The sequence below is a fragment of the Nicotiana tabacum genome, chromosome 19, assembly GCF_000715075.1.
Source record: "Nicotiana tabacum cultivar K326 chromosome 19, ASM71507v2, whole genome shotgun sequence".
Taxonomy (NCBI): Eukaryota; Viridiplantae; Streptophyta; class Magnoliopsida; order Solanales; family Solanaceae; genus Nicotiana; species Nicotiana tabacum.
In genome coordinates, this window is record NC_134098.1 from 84,225,863 (window position 1) to 84,248,045 (window position 22,183).

General features: G+C 40.5%; 1 pseudogene; it reads right to left on the reverse strand.

The window, feature by feature from the left end:
• Positions 1–4,361: 4,361 nt before the first annotated feature.
• LOC107824059 (putative magnesium transporter NIPA6) lies at positions 4,362–9,386 on the reverse strand (annotated as a pseudogene).
• Between the last annotated feature and the right edge of the window lie 12,797 nt (positions 9,387–22,183).

Here is a 22,183-nt window from a genome sequence, read left to right on the forward strand (position 1 = left end):
CAAATGGTCCTCTGCGCGCAAGGACTTAACAAGTATGTCATCAATATAAACTTCCATTGATTTACCTATTTGTTCCTCGAACATTTTATTTACTAAACGTTGGTAAATAGCTCCTGCATTTTTTAGCCCGAAAGGCATCACATTATAACAATATGTTCCATATTTGGTGACAAATGAAGTCTTTTCCTGGTCTTCCGGGTTCATTTGGATTTGATTATACCCGGAATAGGCATCGAGAAAAGTAAGGATCTCATGGCCGGCCGTTGCATCGATCATGCGATCGATGTTGGGCAGCGGAAAGGAATCTTTGGGGCATGCTTTGTTCAAATCCTTATAATCTACACACATTCTAAGTTTGTTCCCCTTTTTAGGCACTACAACTACATTAACTAACCATTCAGGATATTTTACCTCCCGAATGGACCCTATTTTGAGAAGTTTGGTTACCTCGTCCTTTATGAATGTGTGCTTTACCTCGGACTAGGGTCTTCTCTTTTGCTTCACCGGTCTGAACCTAGGGTCCAAGCTTAGCCGATGCGTCGTTATATCTAATGGGATCCCTGTTATATCTAAATGGGACCAAGCAAAACAATCAACGTTATCGATAAGAAATTGAATAAATTTTTTCCTGAGTTCGGGGGTCAACCCCGTTCCCAGGTATACCTTTCGTTCGGGCCAGTGCTCGATTAGTGTGACTTGCTCCAATTCCTCAATTGTTGATTTGGTAGCGTCGGAATCATCGGGAACCACGAAGGATCGAGGGATCCTTTGATCATCATCTTCTGATTTTCTGGTCGGGTTAAAGCTGATGTCTGTGATTGCTATTTGACATCTCGTTCCCTTTTTGAGCCCGATCCTTTTATTGGCGAAGGTGAGGATATTGGATTCGCTTCCTCGACGGCAAACATTTCTCTTGCGGTCGGTTGTTCTCCGTACCCTGCTTTGACTCCCCTTGATGTTGGGAATTTAAGGACCTAGTGTAGGGTCGAAGGTACAACTCTTATGTTATGGATCCAGGGCCTTCCAAATAGGGCGTTGTACCTCATGTCGCCTTCGATTACGTGGAGCTTCGTTTTCTAAATGATCCCGGTCACGTTTATCGATAGAATTATCTCGCCTTTGGTGGTTTCACATACCATATTGAATCCGTTTAGAACCAGGGTTGCGGGTACGATATGGTCCTGTAGACTGAGCTGTTCTACGACCTTCAATCTAATGATGTTGGCCGAGCTACCTGGATCAATTAACACACACTTAACTTTTGTTTTATTCATAAGTACGGATATTACCAGTGCATCGTTATGAGGTTGTATGACTCATTCTACATCTTTATCATTGAAGAACAAATTTCTATGGGTGCGTAATCCTGACTTCGAGATCGCTTTTCTCTCACAATCGATGTCTTAGTGCGTTTAAGCACCGTTCCTTGAGGGGTATCGGCACCGACGTGCTGTGGTTCTTCTTGTTCGTTTTGCTTGCCAAAGTCCCTGTTTTTAAAATGGTTCTTCGCCCTATGGCTTAAATATTCTCGAAGATGCCCTTTGTTGAATAACCGGGCTACCTCCTCTCTTAGTTGCCTGCAATCTTCCGTTCTGTGGCCATGGGTGCCATGATATTCACACATTTGATTGGGATTCTACTGGGCAGGATCGGACTGCATGGGTCGAGGCCATTTAGTGTCTTTGATGCGTCCGATAGCCGACACGATGGCTGATGCATCAATGCTGAAGTTATACTCCGATAACCGAGGTGCTTCCTTAGATCCGGCAGGCCTGTCGAACCTACTTCTATTCATCAGCCCCCGAGACCCTTGACCTCGATCACTTCTTTTGTTATTTTGTCCGGGGTTATGTCTCGATTCACCGATTCTGAGGTTTCCTTTATACGGTCGGTATCGATCCCTCACCGGACCTTGTTCTCGATTAATATCCCTTCGGGCAGCGGATTCAGACCCCAATTGATCATCTTCAACCCTAATTTTTGATTGGTACCGATTGTGCACGTCGACCCACGTGATGGCTGGGTATTCGATCAGGTTATGCTTCAACCGCCGTGAAGCTGTCGAACTTCGTTTGTTCAAACCTTGAGTGAAAGCCTGAACAGCCCAATCGTCTGTGACTGGTGGCAGATCCATTCGTTCCATTTGAAAATGAGATACGAACTCCCTCAACATCTCGTTATCCTTTTGTCTTACCTTGAAAAGGTCTGATTTCCTTGTTGCGACTTTTATGACGACGGCGTGTGCTTTTACAAAAGAATCTGCTAACATGGCAAACGAGTCGATGGAATTCGGTGGTAGGTTGTGATACCAAATCATTGCTCCCTTTGAGAGGGTCTCTCCGAATTTTTTTTAACACGGATTCGATTTCATCGTCTTCTAAATTATTACCCTTGATGGCACATGTGTAAGAAGAGACGTGTTCGTTGAGGTCGGTCATTCCGTTATATTTGGGAATTTCGGGCATACGAAATTTTTTGGGGATTGGTTTTGGGGCTGCGTTCGAGGGAAAAGGCTTTTGCACGAATTTTTTGGAATCTAACCCTTTTATCATTGGTGGAGCTCCCGGGATCTGATCGACCCTGGAGTTATATGTTTCTACTTTTTTATCGCTGGCTTCGACTCGCTTTGTGAGCTCCTCGAGTATTTTAGCAATTTCGGGAGTAGTCCACGATTCTTGCTCATTTGACCTCACTATGGCTAGCTCCGTTCTGCGGGCAATTTCTCAAGGTGGACTGGGCTCCGGCCTGCTCGGTAGCTGGGTTTGGCTCTGCAACTGAGCTATTGCTGCCTGTTGAGCTTGCAACATTTCGAAAATCATACGCAAGCTGACGCCGTTTTTCTCGATGTTATGGGTATCTCGAGCTGCAGACCGAGTGACACCGTGAATGCTATTTTCAGGTTCAGAATGTAGGTTCGCCTCAATGGCCACATGCGAATTGATATCTGTCGGCACTTCGATTCGAGCTCCAACAGCATTGACAAGTGGTCTTTCGGTACTGGGTGTCAAGTTGTTGTTCTCATCTTGAAGACCAACTTCGTTGTCGATAGGTGAGGCCATTTGATTGGTAGTTAGTCGTTGCTAATCCGAAATCCAAGATACTTTCGAAAATAAGCGCAAAACGGTGTGTTTTTGCAAATTCGTATCAAATAACCATTATTATCCTTAGCCCCATGATGGGCGCCAAACTATTTACCCGAAAAACGGATAGAATTGAATTTGTACGTGGTTCTAAGGATATGTGGTATAGCTTAATACAAATCGTAAGGATAAGTAAGAATATCAAATATGGATTGCAAAGAATGCAAAATAAACAAGGTTAGAAAGAAGATGATTTCAAAAAATAAGCAAGATGAATTAATTAATGAAGCTTTAAAGAATAACTCTCGAATATATGAGAATATGATGCTTGAATTACAATGTAAGCAAAAAAACTGTCCTTTACAAAAATGTAGCCATTCTCTTTATAGTAGAGGATCCTACTTTAGATATAATTAAAAATACATAGTGGAAAATCCATGATAAATCAGTTTTTCCCTAATTTCCGCCGAGATTCTCTCCTTTAGTGTGTTTGCAACGACTCTTGTCTGTGAGCTCGAGCTCAATCGGCCTCAGTGCTGGTCGGTAGTGCTTCTAGAGCTCGATATGGACTCGGGATCAGGTGATGATTCGGACTCGGTCCCGGTTGGCCTCTGCCCCTTAAGCTCGAAATCATCTCATCACAGTTCTATTAGGACCCGAGCTCGATGATGACTTCGAACTCGGTGTTTGACCTATACCTGGAATCCGAAACTTGTTTGTACCATCTTCGGAACCCTCGGAACCCATCTTGAAGTCTTTCTTCGATCCATTATGTTTCGACCTCGATCAATCGTACGAAGGACGAAATCTATTTCGACCGTATACATGTATAATTTGATATTACATAACAGCAGTTATTTTTCAATTACAATGGCTGAAAAATAGCTCCCCACCCCACCCAATTGCTTGTTCCAACGTCCATCTTTATGCTTGAGGTAAGTGCAAAATGCTTCACTTTGCTGCTAAGCATCTACAACAATACGGCTTTAACAATCTTCTAACTTCTAAATTATAAACTCCACAAAGTACATAATATGTCATTCTCCAAAACAAATGCTTACAAAGGCTTGGTTTTTTACTATCTTACAAAAGAATACCATCCTACACTGCTGCAACCTTCTGCACTATGTTATAATCTCATGCTCAAACAATGAATAATATGTTACAACAATAAGGTGTCAATAAACTACAACATTAATCAACTGAAATACTGCACAAAACAAGCTCAAAGAAATGACACCACCATGTATGTACAAACCTCAATTCGAATAGCAGGTCTGCAAGAAAAGCATGTCCAAATGTACATGTTGGTCAAGGCTTATTCAAGAATCCATGTCAAGCTTCATATACAAGGTGACCTTGACTCATAACCTCTCCCAAAAATATGTTTGTAGGAGAACTCGCCTCCCAGTTGTAAAGCTCGACATTGCTAAGCTTAAACAAGAATCCTCATTCCACAAAAACATAAATCAAGCATCAGTTGCGGATACAACAACTTTTGCGATCAAGATCTAGAATCGATATCCACGAGATCAAATCAGCGGAAATAGTTTGAATCATTCAACATTATGTAATGTCCATCCTCCATAACCTTTATATCTTCCCCATTATACCATGATATATTTCCTGCATAAACCAATGTATTATAAGCACAAACCTGCAGTAAAATTTGAGTAGAAATAATGATATTGAGGCCTCAATTTGGGCTTCAAAGCACAGTAGATTCTAGAGAAGAACTTCCAAAAACTAAAGTCCAACACCAGCTCAAGAGAGTCATCAGTCCCAACACCAGTGAAAGGATACCTATATGTCACATGGGCAACAATGTAAACATGTGCTCTTTTGGGACACCAAGTACCCAAAATCAGAAGGACAATTGGATCTGTGCACCTGAATTGAGCAAAGAAGGAACATCTAATCTCACTATCTCACATATGCAACTTTGTAAGAACACGTACTTCCTTCGTGATCTGCCCCATCACGAAAAGAATAATTGTTGTCAAAAGTCGAGTAAAATCAAACAGAATACTAGACTCGATTATTTTATTTGTGTTTCCTTACAATCTTCGGTAATTCAGAAACATTACAAAAACAAAATTTAGAAGTTTCGTGAAATTTGTACAGTAAAAGTAGTCAAAGTGATGCAGAGGAGATACTACACTAAAGTCAAAATATGCTTTTTAAGTGTTGCAGACAGAAATGCCATGCTTTTGGCAGATTTTAGCTTGCATAATATCAAGGATATAAACATTGATATGAGATGCCTACAGCTTCTATAGGCGTGTGCATGCTGCAACTTCAGTTTTTACCTGGTGTAGTTGCTGGTTCCTGTTCTCTAGTCACATGGAGTACGACTGTTCCTGAAAGTACTATACTATGCTGCTAGCATCTTGTCCCGCCCAGTCCTGCAAAGCAATAAGCAAATGATGGGTTCACATTTTACTCCGTGAACATATTGATAGGAGACCACAATTAAGAATAGTTCAAACTGACAACATACCTTGAACATTATTGCGCTTGCAATGATGGTCAAAGTGGTGAACATTACATAATATATTGGGGAAACAATTGCAGCATTGAATGTATCCAGTGCCTATCCAAATGACGCATAAACGTTAGAAAATGGTTCAGACACCCTAAAGAAAAGCAATGTGAATTCCCCTAAATATAATGCATATTGCTGAACTGCAAAACCAAAATTAGGCATAATAGCATGCAGTTCATATTAACCGCGCTCTATAATGGTCAAGCAGCATCTCAAGGTTCATGTGATAAGGGAAATATTGATATGAAGTCGTACCAACTATTGTAGAAACTTCTTTTTCCTAGATTACCAACCAAAGCACTCGTTTCAGATATTAAAACTGCTCACATATCAAGCATGCAAGAAAGAGCAACAAAGGAAACGAGAATCTGAACTGCAGTATCCTTCATCTCAACTTAGGAGTAGAGCTATGAATCATTTAAGGACGGCTTCAGTTTCATAGTACTCTACTTATTTGTCTGTGACATAATGATCCAAATTAGAGCATTTATTGCCAAATCACAAAAGTTAAAAACAGAAACATAATTTAAAGACTTCAGAAAAATATTGCAGCATAGTTAGCATCAAGTATTGATTCTATGTTTTATCTTCATGTCATTAACAAAAGACACCTTGTGCAAGAATTGATATCATTACATGAAGAGCATAAATCCAAATAACTACTCCAATATTTTAGTTCAGAGGAACTGACACCAAATATATGCATGATGCATGTCCTGGATGCTTTGCCAGGACGACATCAATATAGATGCATTCTGAATTTTAACGTAAAGGACAGGCATGTTATTATTTCAGAGAAATGAGACTTCACGCTAGTCAAGGTAATGTAATCGAGTGATCATTGGATTACTGAAAGTCTCAGCCGAGCTGGGAAAGTACCATACAGACATTACCTTGTTTAGATAATTCAACTGTGTGATTACACAGATTACTGCAACAGCTAGAAAAAACCAAGTCTGCGGATAGGCAATCTGACTAATTCCTTCCAAAGTAAGTTTTATTGCAATTCCAATAGCCTTTATGCTGACAACCTGCAAAATACAATAAAATTTTACAGAACATCTTAACAGGCTAGCAAAATGTTCACATGTGCAAAACTGTATCATGTCCAACAAGAATGTAGTTGTACAAATTCCACCAAAGAATAAAAGGAGATGACGGAAGTAGACTAGAACAAAACATAATTACCGTAAGTGCACCCATTAGGGAACATATTACCAAATAGACCAGTAAGTTCGTCTGCCCATAACGAGGCCCAAAATGCAACATCAAAGCTACTACTGTGGATACTGTTGCTGCTATATAAATCATAAATGCTGCTGACAAAAGAAGCAAGGAGAAATTACTAATAAGCTCTGCAAGAGGGAGAAATATCTTACAACCTACAAAAAGTCCAGACCTGGTTGAATTGCCAAAATCCAGATTTCTTGTACAGAAGTTGGCATATGCTCCTGAGGTGCATGTATAAAAATTACCACAGATCCTACAATGCACAATATGCATCCTACCACACCCAACCGTTGTAATCGTTCCCTCAACATAAAGTGTGCCAAAAGAGCACTATTCAGATTCACCAAAGTCAGTTACACAAACATCACCAGGAGTTCCTTATCAGAGTTATAAAACAGCTCATAAGACTTCAAAATCATACCTTATAATTATACTCAACGCGCCAAGAGGGGTCACAAGAACCGCCGGAGCATAAATATAAGCCACAAAATTGGAAGCCTCCCCAACAATCACTGCATGTCCAAATCCAAATGACATTAACACCAGAACAATGTAACACAATCCTGGAAAGAGGTTAACTTATGGAGACAGCTTATGTCAACTTACTTGTAATCATGCCTGCCCACCAAAGGGGTTCAAGCAAATAAGTATAATCTCCAACTCCTGCAGTGAAAACTACAACAACTGTTTAGCCAGGTGAATTGAAGTTGACTGAGTAAATAATGAGGATAAAGGATGCTAAATACGATGTTTGATGTTCTGCTATCAATTGAAGTACTAAATAGAAAATTGGCACACTAGACTACATCTAAAAATCAAAACTACATTTACTTCCAAGCAAACTATCATCAGCTAGAAGTACTGGAATAGATTACTGCATGTGAAACTCACAAGTACTTCAGGGATAAAAGCTTCAGCTCCCACTAGAATGTCCAACCAAAGATAGTTCTTCTCATATTATGTATGGGTTTGCAAGATCATGAATAAGAATAAAAACTACTAGTAAATACACATGGGGCTGCAATGTTTTAGTCTGCTAGACAACTATTATTTGTCAATCTTCTACTCATGGTTTAAATTAAAGAAAATGACAACAGGAAGAAGAAGAAAACTAAATGTCAAGAACCCAATTCGGCTATTCCAGTGCTACCAGAAGAAGGCTGGACCTAATGGGGCTAGAAAAGTTGTCAATAGACTCAGCACAAAAACATGAAGTTGATTTGTTTGCCTTTAGACCTCATATTTTTCACTTCAGCAGTTCCCTCTACATATCCAAATAATAGATTTCTACATTTTCTCTTCTCTTTTCTCGTGCCCATCCCCCACATCATTTATGTATTCCAACACAGGCCTGAACTGTAATACCTAACTGAAAGTGATCCTGAAGGATATTGTTTCCACCACCTAAATGATTAAAAATCCTAGTATGCTTGGCTCTAATTGAGTAATTATGTGCTACTATCACATAGTCTACCAGATGGTGCCTATAGACCCTAATGAACAAAGAATTACACACCCAAAAAAATATTGTCTTGATCAAACAAAGAAGAACCAACATAAATACAACAAATTGAACAGAACAATTTTCACCTAAGTTGAGATACAATGTCCTTAACATGCTTAGATATTAGATATGTAAAATAGCAATATTCACTAAATAAAGAATAATTAATGCAGTATATTCTTTCACTAAGGTAACTTTGTCTACATGAGTTTCGCAAAGCTTTTTTGGTCCTAAGTCATGATAAAGAACTAATGTCAGCTAAAAATAATCTGCCTGTGATGATTCTTTTGAATATTAAACAGGCCTCGATAGAGGGTTCATTAAGTCGAAGGCCAACTAATTTGGTACCAAATGCGCAGTTGATTGATATATTTTGTCACTAATATCACACATAAAGCGTTTTCAACACAAGTTGCTGGAATTGTGCATCTACACAAGTACTTCAAGTTTAAGCTAGCGAACAAATTGTGCCTTTTCATATAGTAAATTGACTAATAAACCGAAGTAAAGATCTAACACACCACACACACAAACACATAGAGACGTTTCAGACCTGCACGAGTGCCAGCAGCAGCAGCACGCCGGAGACCTTTCTTCTTCAATATAAAACTCGTTCCAATGAACAAGCTGGACACCATTGCTAGAACTAATCCTCTATTGTTCTCCGAAAACCCCATCCTCTCTCTCTCCGTCACTTCTTCTTACTTCTCCAATTTATATACACAATCAAATACTAAATCTGGAAGAATGATTGCTTTACTGTACCCTTTCTACTACTTCTTCTTCTATCTTTATACACACGGTCCAAAACGTATCAAATACAGAATCTGAAAGAATAATTATTCCTTCTTAAAAACTACAAAATCTAAGCAAATTGCAACTGCTGCTTTTTGGAATTGGGAGAGGGAAATCTGAAACAATTGAAGAAGCAATTATAGTTTCAGAGAGATCCCTTTTTCTCCCTCAAAATGTTAGTCGTTTTGTTGGAAGCTTCCGTAATTTGGTCTTTCTTCTTCTTCTTTAATATAAAGTTCACTGTGACGCGGGGACTTTTATTAAACGTGAAACATGGAGCTAATTTAACGCCGTTAATAGAAGCTTTGAGGCTCTATTGGGAAATGCCGACATTACGGTAACGAGTCTAACGACAGGAAGGCCACGTTACACGACAACTAAAAGCGTGTGAGCTGGCCCACCTGACCCTAATCAGGCTGATGCATATTCCATTTCTGCTCTAAATTATGCTATTTTCACTATTGTCTTAATAAAAATAATTTTTAATACATATATTCTAAAAATAGAGTAAGAAAATCTAAACGACTTCCTCTAGTAGTAGAACATTTGTGTCATCGACCAATAGTTGGAGGGTTTGAGCTATGCTGAGGGGTTCAATGAGAAACTATTGTTGAATATCCTCATTCTGTCTACTTGACAACATTTAATTAGTACTCCATTTTTTAACTAGAAATTTCAAAGTTATTTTGTATGTCTCACGTTCACCCTCAAGAATTCTTGTCTCTTGCTCTTTAATATAAAAATTGTCCCTTAATAGCAAGCAGCTAAATTTTTCTTTTTAATGCACAAGACGTTCTTAAAAATATTTCCGGAATTTTATTATTATACTATTTCTATATATTACATGTACTAGATAAAAGATATGTTCTATTGATTTAAATAAAAGAGCAATTTATACAAAATACCCATTGAGCGTAAAATAATTATCCTTCTTTATCCATTTGAAAACTATTTACGATGTATACCTATCCAGTTAAAACTAATTGTCTAGCCTAGCTTAGCTTGATTTGGCTTGGTTCGGCTCGGCTCGACTTGGTTCGGCATGGCTTGACTTGATTTGATTTGACTAAAAAAAAATGAGTAGGGAAAAAACTTTATGGGTAGGGGTGGGTAAATAATTTGTGGTGAGTGGATATTTGTAAAAGATCCCCTAAATAAAAAGCATGTGTATCAAAGTTTATCACAAATTGTAGGAATAAATATGAGAAAAATTCGTTGGTCAAATCGTAGAGATGTGTTTTTGAGCTAATTAGCCCAGGCCAAACTCATCACCCTACTCATTTATCACAAACAAGGAGATTACCTATAGTCTAATTTTTATATACGCTTAATATCAATTTTACTTTTCCACAATGGACTTTGAACTTCCCTTAAGAAAGAATAAATAAAATACATATTTTAGTATAATACTCATAATAATAATAGCATTTCAAAAAGTCATGAAAAATGATTTGGATAATAAGTAATTAACGATAAGAGTAAAATAAGATAAGAATTTCGTTTTTCTCTTAATTTGCTAAAATGTATAAGTAAAATTAAAAATATAATTTTAGCAAGGGACAAGTAAAAATATACGGGAGGTTAGAGACATCGGTTTACGAGTTATCGTATTTTGCCAAAAAATATCCACAGTATATAGAATATCTAGTAATGATTGTTAGATTTTTCCCTTAACCCTTTATAATAACTTTTTTGAATACTTTTCTATTTTTTTTTCATTGTGTGGTGACATAGAATTTATTATTGGTGAACTCACTCTAAATTCTAATAATCCAGAATAAAGCAATGAACTTACCTATCCACCTTCTTAAGAGGAAGAAAAGGTACAGAGGGGTAAGGTAAGTACTATCCCTCCATCCCTATAGGCTATAGCCATCTATCAACCCAACCAAAAACAATGTAAACAGTCAACTCCATCATGCTTTTTGTTACGAGAGTGGATTCGGAAGAAGAGAATTCTACAGCTGAGAAGAGGAAGAGAAAAGCTAGAGCTAAACTATAAAGGATTTCATTTCATAACCTTAATTGGATAATTACATTTGCTTTATATCACTCAGTTAACAGACAAAACTGTGTATCAACATGTAGGGATCATTCTGCAAATACTAAAATATAAATAAGACCTCTTAAGGGAATTAAATGTATTCATGAGACACTTACACTATTAACCTTCTAACTAACTTAACATTCTTTCTAATTTCGTATCAATCCTTCCCCCTTAAGAGCTTCCTTGTCCTCAAGGAAGAAAACTAGGGAAACGAATCCTCAGAGCTTGATAGTCTTCCCATGTGGCCTAATCAGGTGGAAATTTGTCCCATTGCACTAACACTTGAGTGATTGCTTTATTCCCTTTCTGCACCATACGTCTGTCCAAGATCTTCTGAGGTTGAGGACAGTAGGGGCTAGAAAGCTCAACTACAAGAGGATGGTTGATTGTATCAGGTAAGCTATGGCATAACTTCAGCTGTGAAACATGAAAGGTACGTAACAACAACTGAGAAGGAAGAGATAACTTGTAAACAACAGTTCCCACCTTCTGGAGGATTTGATATGGTCCATAGTACCTAGCAGACAACTTAGAAAAATGATGGCCAGCCATAGAAAATTGCCTGTAAGGTTGGAATTTTATATAGACTCAATCCCCTTCTTGATATTGTCTGTCAGACCTGTGCTTATTAGCCCGGTCAGTTATTCTTTGTTGTGCCCTTTGCAAATGGTACTTCAACAACTGTAACCTGAATTCTCTAGTAAGTAAACTTCTATCTACCTCTTTCATAGCAGAGTCTCCAGCAACATAGGGTAAGTGTAAAGGGGGAGGTTGCCCATATAAAGGTTCATAAGGAGTAGTTTGAATGGAGCTGTGGAAGGTGGTGTTGTACCATCATTGAGTTGTGGCTAAGTATAAGTACCAATCACTTTGAGAATCTGAACAAAAACACCTGAGATAGGTCTCTAAGCATCTATTGACTACCTCTATTTGCCCATCTGTTTGGGGATGATAGGCAGTAGAGGTATTAAGGGTGACTCCCATCATTGAAAACAACTCCTGCCATACCTTACTAGTAAATATAGGGTCTCTATCACTTACTATATCCTCAGGTATCCCATGTAGTTTGTGAACATATTCCCTAAACAATTTTGCTACATCACTGGCTGAGTAAGGATGAGACAGTCCTGTGCATATTTAGTCAGCATACCTACTATCACCCAGATTACTGTCTTGCCCTTGGATTTTGGGAGACCCTCTATAAAGTCCATAGTAATGCTGCTCCAAGCTGATCCTTGTACCTTGAGAGGTTTCAACACCCCGGGATAGGGTGCAATATCATATTTATGTCTCTGGCAAACATCACAGGCTTTGACATGCTTGTGAACATCTTCCCTCAATCCCTTACAATGAAATAGAGCAGCTAATTTCATGTAGGTGTGATCAATCCCTGAATGTCCCCCTACTGGAGTGTCATGACAAAGTTGAATAATACCCTTTCTTAGTTCTGGATTAGCTCCCACTACTAACATTCCCTTCTTTCTTAATTGGTCTTGTATCCAAGTGTATCCTTTGGCTTCCTCTTCACCCTCTTTGAGCTTATGTATCAACTCCTGTAATTCAGGATCTTGGTTCCAGCTTTGTATGATCAAGTTTAATAACTCAGTCTTCATAGTTGATAGGGTCATAGAAGTTAATTCTATCATAGGAAGGCTGGACAAAGCATCAGCTATCTTGTTCTCTTTTCCTTTCTTGTACTCAATTGTAAAGTCATAATGCATTAACTTAGTGATCCACTTTAATTGAGTCCCAGTATGCAATTTATGTTCTAACAAGATTTTAAGAGCTTTTTGATCTGTCTTTATCACAGAGGGTCTTCCCGTTAAGCATTGTGACCATTTGTTCACAGCTATCACTAATGCTAGTAGCTCTTTATCATACACAGAGAGTGATTGGTGTTGAGTGGAAAGTCCTTTACTGAGAAAAGTAATGGGCTGCCCCTTCGGCATCAATACAGCACCAATTCCTACATTGCAAGCATCAGTCTCTACTACAAAGAGCAAGGAAATATTAGGGAGTGCTAGTACTGGTGCGGTGGTCACCACTTCCTTGAGTCTATTAAAAGTTTCCACTGCCTTGTCTGTCCATTTGAAACTATATTTCTTGAGCAACTCAGTGAGTGGTTTGCTAACCACTCCATAGTTCCTTATAAATCTCCTATAGTATCCAGCTAGCCCCAAAAATCCCCTCAATTGCTTGACAAAGGTAGGTTCAGGCCAATTTTGTACAACTTCCACCTTCATAGGATATGTAGCTACCCCTTCTGCTGAAATGTAATGCCCTAAATATTCAACCTTAGTTGCAGCAAATACACACTTACTTTTTTTTGCTAACAACTGATTCTGAGCAAGTAATTCAAATGTGACTCTGAGGTGATGCAAGTGATCCTCCAAACACTTGCTATACACTAAAATGTCATCAAAGAACACCAGGATAAACCTCCTAAGATGTTCTTGAAATATGTGATTCGTCAAGCCTTGAAAGCTAGATGGTGCATTGGTTAGCCCAATGGGCATGACCAAATATTCATAGTGCCTAGAGTGTGTCTTGAAGGCTGTCTTAGGAATGTCAGAAGATGCCATCCTAATTTGGTGGTACCCTGCGTGTCTTGAAGGATGTCTTAGGAATGTCAGAAGATGCCATCCTAATTTGGTCATGTTGTCACGACCCAAAATCCATAAGGGTCGTGATGGCACCGGACACCACTGTTAGGCAAGCCAACAATAATTACTTAATTTGTTTCTCATTTTAATATTTTGAAACCATATTTTTCCTTCCATTAAACAATAGAAAATAAAATTTACAAAGTAAATGATAATATTTTCAACAAATTTCAATACAAAATAACTCATAGTCATCCCAAAATTCGGTGTCACAAGTGCATGAGCATCAACTAGGAATGTAAAATAAAATACAGCATCTTTTCGGAATACAAACTTGGACAGGAGAAATATAAATATTATGAAGGAGACTCTGCCGGCTGCGGGTCGTAATGTGGAATGCTGCTCACGTAAGTTCCCGTATGCATACACGCCTCTACTCTCTCAAGGCCACTAGTCACATATGTACCTGCACAAAATAAAATGTGCAACAAGTGTAGCACACATCAAACATATCACCTAGGGGTAATTTTCCCCTCACAGAGTTAGACAGGAGACTTATCTCGCTCCGAAGTTCCATAATCGGCTCCAACGCTGCTCTAACACCTCAAACCGATGACCGCCGATCCTAAACTAGTCAAATAAGATGCAACCCAATCAAAATATACTCTAATACTCATAATTAATCAATTTATAACAATTTCCAACTCTGCTCGAAAAATTGATAAAGCAACCCTCAGGCCCACGTGCCCGGATTCCAAAACTTTTCGAAGATAAACACTACCCATGGCATTACAAACTCCAATATATAATTTATTCTCAATTCCATGCCCAAATTCGTGGTCAAAATCCAAAAAATACCAATTTTAAGGTTTTTCTTCAAAATTTCAAATTTCACCCTTCTGGGTCAATCTAGTCAAAGGTGCTGCAATGGATGAAAAGCCCTCCACAAACCGGCGATAATAGCCTGCTAACCCTAAGAAACTCCTGATCTCAGTCGCCGAAGTGGGACGAGACCAACTCTGAACTGCCTCAATCTTCTTGGGATCCACTTTAATACCATCTCTTGATACAACATTCCCCAAGAATGCCACAGACTCTAGCCAAAAATCACATTTGGAGAACTTAGCATATAGCTCATGTTCTCGCAATGTCTGAAGTACCTCTCTCAAGTGCTGCTCGTGCTCCCCCAGGCTACGTGAGTAAATCAAGATATCATCAATGAAGACAATAACAAAGGAATCAATATAAGGCCTGAACACCCGGTTCGTCAAATCCATAAACGCTGCTGGGGCATTAGTCAAACCGAAGGACATCACTAGAAACTCATAATGACCATATTTGGTACGGAAGGCAGTCTTCGGAACATCTGAGTCTCGAATCTTCAACTGATGGTACCCTGATCTCAAGTCGATCTTAGAAAACACCTTAGCACCCTGTAACTGGTCAAACAAATCATCGATACACGGCAACGGCGGTAATCAATGCACATCCGTATAGTCCCATCTTTCTTCTTCACAAATAACACTGGTGCACCCCAAGGTGATACACTGGGTCTCACAAATCCCTTTGCTAACAACTCCTCCAGCTGCTCCTTCAACTCCTACAATTCTTTCGGATCCATACGATGCGGTGGGATAGATATAGGTTGGGTGCCTGGAGCCAAATCAATACGGAAATTAATATCACGATTTGGCGGCATTCTTGGAAGGTCAGAAGGAAACACATCGGCGAACTCCAGTACTACTGGCATTGAATCAATTGCCGGAGACTATGCGGTGGTGTCCCGAACATAAGCTAGATAAGCCAAACAACCCTTCTCGACCATATGTCAAGCCTTAAGAAAAGAGATAACCTGACTAGCTGTACTAACTGAGGAACCCTTCCACTCCAATCTCGGTAATTCTGGCATTGCTAAGGTAATAGTCTTGGCATAGAAATCAATGAGGGCATGATATGGAGATAACCAGTCCATGCCCAAGATGACCTCAAAGTCGATCATATCAAGTAGCAGAAGGTCCTCTCTAGTTTCATAACCACAGAACGTGACCACACAGGACCGGTAAATCTGGTCCATAACCACATAATCACCCACAGGAGTGGACACATAAACAGGAGTACCCAAGGACTCACGAGGAATATCCAGAAAATGAGTGAACAGAGATGAAACATATGAATAGGTAGGACCTGGATCAAATAATACCGAAGCATCCCTACCGCATACAGAAATAATACCTATGATAACGACATCTGAGGCCAATGCATCTGGTCTGGCTGGAAAAGCATAGAATCTGGCTGGAGCGCCGGTGGGCTGGCCCCCGCCTGACTGAACAATAGCTGACTGACCTCCCCCTACCTGGCCTCCACCTCTAGGACGGCCCCTACCAGCCTTCCCTCCGCCCCTGGGCGGCCGGACAACCGATGCTAAAATCATGGGCTGCTGGCCCTGCTGCACTGGCTTGCCCCGAAGCCTGGGGTAGAATCTTCTCATATGACCGAGATCTCCGCACTCAAAACAGCCCCTCGGTGCGGTGATCTGTTGCCCTGATGTGTGACCCTGATGGCCTGTCGACCCACTGGAAGAAGCCTGAATAGCCGGTGGGCTGGATGAACTCTCCGGCATGGCACTAAAATAGGAGCTGGATGAACCCTGGTGACCTGAGTACCACCTGGAAGAACCCTGGTAGGCGGTAAGAAATATCTGACATGGCGCTGAAATAGGGGCGCGCTGGAGCACCTTGAGGAGGTGGTGGTGATGAATATAGGGGCCTGCTAGGCTGACCCCTCCCAAACTGACCTCTGCCCCTAGCCAGGGCACCTCTAAACTCTCCAGAGAAACGGGCCCTCTTGTCCTGCTGCGTCTGCTCTCTCCCTCTCTGATAGTAGCCCTCAATCCTCTGAGCAATATCCACTACCAGCTGATAAGAAGTCCCCATCTCAACTTCTCGGGCCATATTGGCCCTAATACCGGAGTGCATCCCCACAACAAACCTCCGCACTCTCTCTGCGTCCGTAAGAAGTATCATAAGTGCATGGCGAGACAACTCAGAAAACCTCGCCTCATAGTCGGTCACTGACATCTGACCTTGCTCAAGCTGCTCAAACTGATACCGCAACTCTTCCCTCTCGGAAGGTGGAATATACCTATCCATGAAAAGTTGTGTGAATTGGCTCCAAGTCATGGGAGGAGAGCCCGCTGGTCTGCCAAGAAGATAAGACTGTCACCATCTACAGGTCCTGCCCTCCAGCTGGAAAGTAGTGAAGTCAACCCCATGAGACTCCAGTATCCTCATGCTGTGCAGTCTGTCCATGCACCTATCAATGAAATCCTAAGCATCCTCATGACACTCGCCTCCGAAGATAGGAGGGTGTAACCTAGTCCACTTGTCCAATAACTTCTGCGGATAGCCGTCTGCAGTCGGTCTAGGCTCAGGTGCCACTGCTGCAACTGGCTGGACCTCATCCGCGGATAATGCACCCAGAGTCTGATACACTGCAACCGCATGCCCGGGAGCCTGGGCAGTAGGGGTCTGTGCTCCCCCTCCCGCCTGAGATGTGGTTGGGTCTGCTGGAAATAAACCATCCTGGGTCATAGAATCCATGAACCGTAGCATACGGCCCATGACCTCTTGAAATCCCGGTGCCGTCATAAAATCTACCGGGACTGGCTCATCTACGGGTGCCTCGCCCTGCTCCTCAATAATGGGATCCTCTACTGGATCCACTGGTGGTGGTGCTACTGGGGCAGGTCTGGACGCCCTCGTCCCCTACCTCGGGTCGGTGCCCTCCCCCGGCCTTTGCCTCGGCCTCTAGCAACGGGGGGAGCAACCACTCCCGGGTTTGGAATGTACGCCGCACGCATTCTCACTTGCACACGTTCTCGCAATGTCTGAAGTACCATCAATTGCACGATAGGAGATGAAAAATGAGTAGTTTCCTAATACCCCATAGCCTCTCAAAGATAAGTACGGACATCTCTGCACCGATCCGCAAGACTCTACTAGGCCTTCCCCTAACTTGTGAGATCTACGTGAACCCAGTGCTCTAATACCATGTTGTCATGACCCAACTATATGTCAGGCCGTGATGGCGTCCAGCACCATTGCTGGACAAGCCAACAGTGAACAACTTAGTGATTTCCCGTTTAGCTTTACTTAATTTAAAACATTTGGTATATAAAGGATTTTTAAGGCAAACAAACGGAAACATCTAAAAGCAGTTATAACTATTGAATTATAACCCAAAAATCAAAGTCTACTAATACGTGCCAAGATCTGGTGTCACAAGTATGTGGGCAACTAGTAGAATATACAAAAGATGACTATCCTACTGTCTGAAACAGAATAGACAGATAAAAATAAAAGAGAAACTCCGGTATGCTGCTGAACGGCTCAGAAGGGGGCAGCTCACCGTGAAGTCTCGGTCCAAGATCAAGTATGCGCATCGGGCGAGTAACTAGATGCACCAGCCTCATATCCTGTACAATTAAGTACAGAAGTGCAGTATGAGTACATAAATAACATGTACCCAGTAAGTATCCCACCTAACCTCGAAGAAGTAGTGACGAGGGGTCGACTTGACACTTACCAGGCCAATAATAATATAATTAAAGAACTATGCTAAGCATGGATATCGTGAATGATACTGTCAGTTCAACAACAGGAAGAGATAAGTCCTTCTTTCATAATTATAACATAAATTTCGGTAATACTATTTAGCAACTTATATTTCAAGGCATTTAAGTAGAATAAATCATGGAAAATTTCCAAATAATTAGCATGCACAATTATGCCGAGGTCGTACGGCCCGGTTCAACATAATATTAAATTGTGCACTGTCGGAGGGTCGAATGGGGCGAATCATAGATACATCTTTACTACTGAGGCGCTCGGCCCGATCCCCAAATACAATTATTTTCAAGAAAACAAAAGTTTCTCATTTACAGTCAAGTATCTCATACAAACCTTCAAGTAAGTGAATTTAACTTTATAAAATTCTTTTATCAATTTCTATTATGACTAAGTGATTATATTAGCAAGTAAGGGCACAAACATTCCAAGTATAGCATGATACGGGTCCTAGACTACCCGAATAATAGCATAATAGTAGTTACTTACGGACTCTCGTCACCTCATACGTACGTAGCCCCACAATTAGGTACAAACATTTATTTAATTCACCTATGGGGTTAATTCCCTCTTACAAGGTTAGAAAGGAGACTTATCTTGCCTCAAAGTCTACTTCCCAATTCAAGAACGCGCTCAAACCTCCAAATTTGACGCCAAACGACTCGAAGCTAGTCAAACATTACATAAACTAATCAATCTATGCTCAAAAGTTCATAATTTCACCATTTAAGTGATTACCCAACCTAAATTGCAAGATTCCTAAAATTTATCCCCGGGGCCACGTGCCCGGATTCCGAAATTTTTTAAAGAAAGTTGTTACCCATAACCTTAGGAACATAAATATATGATTTTTACTAAATTCCATAACGAATTTCGTGGTTAAATCTCATTTTTATCAAAAACCTAGGTTTTCACCTAAACCCATGATTTTCACTAATTTACATGTTATAATCTACCCTTAAACTATGTATTTAACTCACATTGTATAGAAATTACTTACCTCAAAGTGCTAAATGAAATCCTCTCTCTAAGAGCTCCAAGAATCGCCCAACAAAGGAAGAAAATGAGCTAAAATAGCCTAAGTCCCGTTTTTAAAAGTTTTTGCCAGGTCTGCCTTCTTCGCGATCGCGAAAGAGGCCTCGCGACCGCGAAGGAAAACGGCCCAGGCCAGGAAAATTTACCCATCGTGAATGCGACAGGAGCAACGCGAATGCGGAGGCTCGCTTGGCCTACCCTACGCGAACGTGAGGGCTTATTCGCGAACGTGAAGAACGAACAACGACCACCAGCTCTGCCTCTTCTACACGAACGCGGGCCAGGTCACGCGAATGCGAAGGCTAGAGGGCCCAGACCTCCGCGAATGCGGTCCTACGCACACGAACGCGAAGGGCAAAATCTCCCCAGCCCACAGTACCCCAAATCCTTCATCGCGAACGCGAGGGTCTGATCGCGTTCGCGAAGAAGGAAACCAAAAGCAGAAATCTAGTGTATTTCAACTCAACTCCGGGCGGTCCGAAACGCACCTGAGCCCCTCGGGACTCCGTCCAACTACTCCAACCAGTCTATAAACATAATACGGACTTGCTAGAACTCTCAAAATGCGTAAAACAACAACAAAACCAAGAATCACACCCCAAAACCAAATTGAATCAACCTTTGAACTTCAAGTTTCTAAATCGCTCTAAATGCGTCGAAGCATACTTAGACTACTCGGAGTGACACCAAATTTTGCGTGCAAGCTTTAAATGACATTACAGAACTATTCCCGATATCGGAATTCCATTCGGACCTCGGTATCACCGAAACCTACACCAAACCAAATTTAAAAAACTTCAAAAACCTTCAAGAACCAACTTTCACTATTAGGCGCCGAAACGCTCCCGGGTCCCCCAAAATCCGATCCGAACATACTCCCAAGTCCGAAATCATCACACGAACCTATTGGAACTGTTAAATCCCGATTCCGAGGTCGTTTACTAAAAATATTGACCAAAGTCAAACTTGGCCTTTCAAGCCAACCTTAAGGAACTAAGTGTTCCGATTTCAACCCAAATTCTTCTAAATCTCGAACCAACCATCCCCACTAGTCATAAATCAATAAAAGCAAGTACGAGAAGTCTTATTTAGGAAAACGGGGTTCTAGAAAGTAAAATGACCGATCGGGTCGTTACATGACAAGTGGAATTTTCTCAATACGCCATTGGGCTTAACCTCATACTTCACTACCCTCCTTTTAATATAATACTAGTATTAGTACCCGCATGATGCGCGGACAAATCATGTTAAATTGCGATGTAGGTTGTTTGAATCATGTGCAAATAATTTTAAAATATAAACCTCTCAGATAAAAATTATATAACCTGAGAATTTAATTATGAAGCAGGATATGAAATTATTGTTCAAATCACGTAGTAGCCAACCAATTTTTTTATATATATTTGTAGCAACCTAACTGTGATGACCCAATTTCCCCTTTGTATGACGTCGTGACGACACCTAGTCTCTATGACTAGGTAAGCCTAATATTTGCGAAATAATAAAATGAAAACATGAATTTAACAACTAACTGTTCAAAATACACAGTAATCCCAAAACCCGGAACATCGTAAGTCACAAGCTACAGAAGGAAACTAGTATCTCTATACACCAGAATCTAATAACAGAAGTAAGGAAGGTAAATGACATAGGAGAGAATATAGGGGGACTCCGAGGTCTGCGGACGCGGCAAATATACCTTGAAGTCTCTGTACAACAATAAGCACTCTCAGCTAGTAGTGGGGCTGATAAGAAGTACCTGGATCTGCACATAAAACATGTGCAGAAGAGTAGCATGAGTACACCACAATCGGTACCCAGTAAGTTCCAAGCCTAATCTCGGTAGAGTAGTGACGAGGTCAGGTCCGGGCCTTACTGGAATATGATAATAAAGCAAGGCAAAATGAAATATCGTAGTAAAATAAAGACTAAAATTTAACAAGAAGAATTCATAGAAGGTAACAACTCAATACACAAAAATACAACAGGGGATCTCCTGAGATACCGTCTCGTAGTACCAAACGTAAATGTGCACTGGGATCTCCCGGAATACCGTTTCGTAGTCCCAAAGTAAATATGCAAGACATGGGGATCTCCCGGAATATTGTTCTGTAGTCCCAAAGTAAATATGCAGTACATGGGGATCTCCCGGAATACTGTTCCGTAGTCCCAAAGTAAATATACAGTACAGGGGGATCTCCCGAAATACCGTTCCGTAGTCCCAAAGTAAATATGCATCGCGAACGATAAAAATACAACTACATCACGAAATCTTACAATTTAGACTAAGTACCAGTTAAGGAAGAAGTAGGAAATATGCTAAACATGTTGCACAGAGTTCACATAAGCAGTTAAGATACGTAGACATGATGTATTAGACTAAACAGGATAGCTATACATATTGGAATAACTCAATTAAGAATGAAAATAGATTAATACTCATTAAAATAGTATAACTCAAAATAGAAGGAAAATAGGTTGCTGCTCAGTAAAAAAAATTGGGTTTTTCTAAAACTAGCCCGTGTACGTACTCGTCACCTCACGTACACGGCGCTCACATATTACAATAGTTCCAAATCTTATGGAAATTTCCCCCACACAAAATTAGGCAAGCCACTTACCTCGAACCAAGCTCAATCAATCGGTCACAATGCTTTTCCCACGAATATCCGGCTCTGAATGGCCCAAATCTAGCCAAAAGCAATTACATATCATAAAC